We start from the raw sequence: 6,110 nt of genomic DNA, 5'->3' as shown, positions 1-6,110 counted from the left end.
CTCCCTGTCGAGCCCCGCCCCATCCCGATGCCCCTTCTCCCCTCTCTTATGGGAAGCCTCCGTGGATGCCGCCTATTGCTGCTGATGCTGGGAGGGGGGGGGACACGTTGGCCGGGAGCCCTGGAAGCGAACGGGGGAAGGAGCACCCACGCGGGACTGGGAGGGACCAATGATGCTGGTGCAGGCAGGCGGGGAGGAGGGGACTGTGACACCCAGCCACCCCCACTCCAGGCGAGACGGGAGCTTGCGTGAGTCCTCCCCTTTCTTCTTGGCCACGCCCCCTCCCAGTGCGATTCCCAGACGCGAAGCGGGAAAAGGGGGCCCGAGAGGGGTGGGAGGAGCCTATTCTGGCGGGAAGAGAGGAGGGAGACAGACGCGGCTCTGAGGGAAGCGCCAACATGGAGGGTTCCTTGGGGTCCTTTGTGAGGGACTCGACTTCTCCTTTCTCCGTGTCAGAAACTGAATTGGGTCCCCTGATCCCTTTTTCTCCCTCCACCCCTGCAGTGTCAACCCTAACCATGGATGCTCTTCAAGCCCTTCGGCCTCCACTCAGCCCCAAAGACCCTTCAGAATAACGATGGTGTTTCTTTCAGGGCTTCGTTTTCAAAGGGAAAGAGTGGAATCTCTCGCTGGACAATGAGGAATATGTTCAATTGACTTATTCAATTAATACATTATTTTAAATGGTATTAACTGGGAAGATAAATGGAAATGCCGCCTGGACCTCCCCAGCCTCAAAGTGCAAATCCTTAAAGGCCAAGAAATACCTTCCAAGTTGTAGAAAAAGAAGCTCCCCTTTGAGTCCTTAGCCAGCCAAAGCTCAGACAAGCTTGGCTCTCAGGACAGTCTAGGATTGCCCCTGCGTGGCCCCAGGAGAGTCTGACAACCAATCGGAATACAAGCTCAAACTCAAAAGCCCAGAGGGCATGGAAGCTCAGGGGTCTCTGTCCTTTGTCGCCCAGGAGCTCCAAGGCATGAGATCCTGTCCTCCGTTCAACCATCCTTCCAAACAGCTTCCATATCTTTGGAAGTGAGCCCAGAAGGATATTTCTTCCAACACCTCCTAGGAAGTTGTTGGACGCCTGAGAAGCATCAGGGGAGGAGGATGTTTTTAACCTCTTCTAGGGAAGGGGTCTCCAACCTTGGCAACTTTAAGACTTGTGGACTTCAACTCCCAGAATTCCTCAGCCAGCTTTGTCAAGTGTTGCTGAAGTCCACACGTCTTAAAGTTGCCAAGGTTGGAGACCCCTGTTTTAGGGTACTGGCTGTCCTTTCCCCCTCCACCCATTTCTCACGATCCCGAGTTACATTATTATGATGATGTTGAATTATATGAACGCTTGGCTTCTTTCCTGTGAAACTCTACGAAAAGCCACCTAGGACTCTCTTTTGGGGGGGGGGGGTTTCCTCCTTTCGCTTTGCTCCCTTTTGCTGTGGACGAACCAGGAAAGAGTTTCGCTCATTGGGTCTCCGGGGAAGAGACTGTGGCTTCTGGTCCGACAAGGGAAGGTCACTTTCACTTTATACTTTTCCTTTAAGTTTTGGCGGTGGGAGTCTCCTCCTTCCTCGCTCCCCGTCTTTCCTCTCGCTCTCTGTTTGCGTCTCTTTGTGAGAATGAGAGGCAGACCCGCATCCGCGATTGCACCCAGGTGCCCCCAGGGGAGGGGGCTCTTAGCGCCACTGCGCCTGCTCTTCTACCTTGGCATGGTCGGGTAGTTGCGGCTGAGAGTTGATCCCTGGGAATCTGGTGGGGGCGGGGCAAGAGTGGGTCCCGTGACTCAGATCCTCCCCAGGGGAGGGAACGAGATTTAGAGGTTGGAGGGAGCTTGGAAACCCGCCCCATAACTGCTCTTGGCTGCGCGTGGTGGAGATCCAACAACGGGGCAGGGGGGAGGAGAGAAGGAAGCCTAAAGGCTCGATCTCCATTTTCAGATTCTTGGAAGGATCTTTGGAGAGCCAGCGGAGACCAGTTGCCCGGCGGTGCCAGTGGCTGGAAGATCCCTTCTGATCCTGGCAGAGGAGAAGAAGCAGGAAAGGTCTCAGGTAAGAGAAGCTTCTTTTGGGGAACACGGAGGGATCTCCACATGCTTTAATTATTTCATGTGTCCCTGATAGGGTTTTGGAGATTAATAATCCGAGTAGATATTTAGAGAACCTCATTAGCTAAATTGTTCTTGAGTTCTTCCAAAGAGTATCTCCTTTGGAGCGATTCCCCCATTGGGTCTCATCCTTCTCCACTGATGGTCACAAGGGTTTTGTGGGCAAAAGATAAAATCCAGATCCTCTTTTGTCCTGTTTTCTTAACTGCTCTCCTTTGCTTATATTTCAGGTTCTGAGGTCCTTCCAGGAATAGGGAGTAATTGGGTGGATCTTGCAAATCTTTCTCCTGATCTGTTTTTCAGAGGGATCCCCGAGGATAAAAGTCAGGATACCTTGCTAGGTAAGGGAAGACTGTTCCACTGGACTGGAGATTTTCTAGAAAGATTCCAGTTATCCTTAAATCTCTATGTCTTCTTGTGTCTTAGTCATTGATTTAGTAGAAGGTGATCCAATGAGAACGGTAAGAAAGTTGTGCCTTCAAGATAGAAAAGATGAAGTTGAACCCTTTCCTGTTTCCATTCTGTTTCTCTCCTTTCCAGTGGACAAAATGGAGTCACCGTTGTTCACTGAATCATCTCCTTCTGTTGATGAAGCTGAAAGAGATACCGGATTCCTGACTCAGGTAGGAAGGGAGAGATTAGCCACTTATATGGGGGAGAATTAGGAGACTTCTGGTTTCCTTGGGGATTCAACCTATGACTACTGTTATTCCTGAGCAAAGCACAACAAGGAAATTAGAAATTTAAATTTATGATCACTCAAACTAGGCCAACCACTCAACAAACATTTGGAGATCTATGGAATTCCTCAGTGGTTTTATAATTCTGGCTTCAAAAAATGCCACATGGCACTTCATGTTCCCTGTCCCAAGTAAAGCAGAAAGGACACATGAATAGCTAGGCTAAATCTACTTTATTGTAAGTAATCTTGTTTTCCAATCGTTGGGGAAAGGGATAAAAACAGGAGAAGCAGAAATTGCTTTCTGTAGCATCTACCTTTTGATGCCTGAAAGTGCCCTCCTTAGTATTTTCATGAATGTTTATGTGTGGTTTATTTTCAAGCTATCTTTTTAATTAGTTTATCAAAATATAAAATAAATAGAAAGAAAACATGGAAAAGTAGAAAGAGGGGAAGGGGAAAAAGGAGGTTACATATAATGGAAGGAAAAAGGCATCTATTTTTGAAGCTCTTTGGCACAGTCGAAGGTAAACAACATTACCACCACAACTTTTTGTTTTTACACAACAGTATGTACAAATTATTTCTGTAACAATAAGCCTGTCCAGTTTACAAAAACGGAATCAAAGTCTTTTTTTTTTCTCATTGCAACAGAAAATCCAAAAGCAATTTCAAGCTAGAGATAAAATTAAATATAATCTCTTGTTTGGATAAAAGAATTATGTTACATTTTTATTTTAAATTTTATTTTGATGAAAGAAATGTCCTTCTGGGTTCGGCTCCAAGTGGGGAAAAAGACACTGGAGACATGGAGGCTGCTTGGAAATGGTGGACAGGGCCACATGGCTTGAGTTCCTGAACAGAAAGGGTGATCACGTGCTTCAATTTTGGTGGAGAAGAAGAGAAGGGCTGAAGGAGGGGCTCGCTAGGCTTTTTATAACCTGTTGAGTCCCACCTCTCTGTTTCCTGTTCCTGTGTAAGAAATGTATTCTGATTGGTTGTCAGACTCCCATAGGGCCATGCAGGGGCTACTCTCTAGGCTGTGTTTTGAATCCATGTATGGATGAATTCTCAGATGCCATGTGGTCAATTGGGGCCAATATTATCATGCTTTCCTGTAGCTGCTGGTAAAGTCTTTATTATGTAAAGTGGACTAGCTTGGCTGTCTTAATGGCCCATTAACAGTGGGGGTGGGTAGGAAGCTATAGGCAACTGTTCTGTCTTTTAAAACATGTTTCTTTCTTTTCACATCCAGAGGAATATTCTGCCTTTTCAATATTTCCTAGGATATTTCATTTTTCTGGGAGAGGGCTGGATGATAACTTCCCATAATTTACAAACATGTAAAATACACATACACAAAACATAGAATTATTTTAACCATCACAGCTTCTCCTTGCTGTTGGGAATAATATATCATTCATTCTCATTCAAATCTAGTCTGAGAGGGAGAAAGGTAGAGTGAACCTGCCTCCATTGCATATTAACTTCCCTGAGGCTGGTGGGAGGAGCTGCTGGCTGTGATGGGGGAGTCTGAGAGGGAGTACAGAGGAGAAAGGTAGAGGTCATATAACTATAAACCACAAATAGCGACAATACATTAATGGGACTTGAGATTGTGATTTTATTTTATTTCAAAATGACCGGCTTAGTTCAGTGTAATATTTGTTTTGAAGCTGTTTTTTGCAGTACTCTTTTCAAAGTTGGATACTGTCCCCTTTGTAAACAAATTACTAGTTTACAGATTACCCATCTAGAATCTCTAATCTGTGCTCTCCAAGCAGAAATTAGGTGCCCAATTCTTCCATTCCACCATATTGAGCTGCTGTGCTATCAGCCCCCTCTACCACAAAGATCCTGCAGTATGGACAACCGCGGGATCTGGCAGGGTGAGAGCTGTGAACCATAAACACAAAGCTTTCGCTGTGTCCCAGCATAATAGATATAGCTCCCTTGCTGATGTTAATAGGGACACTAAAGTGACAGGTCAAGGTAGTTGTGATAATGATGACTCAAATAAGCAGGAGATCGTGGTCCGAGATGAAGAACTTACATTGGAAAGTGGAAAGTGTGAATCAGGTACTACATATCAGTCACATAAAAAGGGCAAGGTGTCCAAAAAGAGAAGCCCCTTCTGCTTGGTGATTCAATTGTAAGGGATGTAAATTTAGGAAAGGATATTGAGAAGAGCCAAGGTGGCGCAGTGGTTAAATGCAGCACTGCAGGCTACTGCTAGATCAGCAGGTCAGCGGTTCAAATCTCACCGGCTCAGGGTTGACTCAGCCTTCCATCCTTCCGAGGTGGGTAAAATGAGGACCCAGATTGTTGGGGGCAATATGCTGACTCTCTGTAAACCGCTTAGAGAGGCCTGAAAGGCCTATGAAGCAGTATATAAGTCTACTGCTATTGCTATATTGCTATTGCTATATGGAGGTTTTAAAAGAGGTCAGATATCTACCAGATGCTACTGCCAGCAGAGACAAGAGGCGTATTCTTAAGATAGTCAAGAACGCAAGTAAGGACTGTGATGTTGATGCTATTATACATCTTGGCACAAATGATCTGTCCCAAAAAGATGTACTTCCTGTGCAGAATGATTTCCAGAGCTTGTAGTATGAACTTAGTAGTATAAGTTGCAGGCTTATTTTTTCATAGGTCTTACCAATATATAAGGAACAAAATGGGAAAAACCAGCGTGTAGTGGAGTTTAATGTGTGGCTAAAGGAATGGTATTAAAGGGAAAGCTTTGGTTTTATTAGTCAGATATGTCTGTAGCTGGTCCAATGCAAAACTGTACAAAAGAGATGTTTTGCATCCATCCAAGAAAGGGACCCTAGTTACTTGGCATTAAATTCACAGATTTTCAGGATAAACATTTAAACTGAACAGCGGGGACAGAGAATTAATTGATACAGAACATTTCTGTCCCTAATAATCTAAAATTAATAGGGTTATCAGTGCATATAACAGATATCACTACTGCTGTCAAGCAAAACCAAGCATTTAATAGTGAGTGCCATACCATGTGCATGAATCATACAAGTGGCAAGAAAATAGGGGCAGTCAGGCATAACACAGGTTATGTGGACAGTAAAGACAGGGTCAATCAAAATGGACTCAATGTCTATACACCAATGGACAGAGTATGAGGAATAAACAGGTGATAAAAAGTCCAGTCCCCTCTTCATAAAAACACCTTTTGGGACAGCCATGACCATGGATAACTGAAAATATCCATAGACATTTGTGCTTTTAGGATTTGCAGATTGAAGGAGATCTTGCAAATTCTGTCCAGTCTGCTCACAGGGATTCTTCCTTCTTTAGGGTCCTGT

The sequence above is a fragment of the Thamnophis elegans genome, chromosome 2 (assembly GCF_009769535.1).
Source record: "Thamnophis elegans isolate rThaEle1 chromosome 2, rThaEle1.pri, whole genome shotgun sequence".
Lineage (NCBI taxonomy): Eukaryota > Metazoa > Chordata > Lepidosauria > Squamata > Colubridae > Thamnophis > Thamnophis elegans.
Note: the sequence above shows the minus strand (reverse complement) of the source record.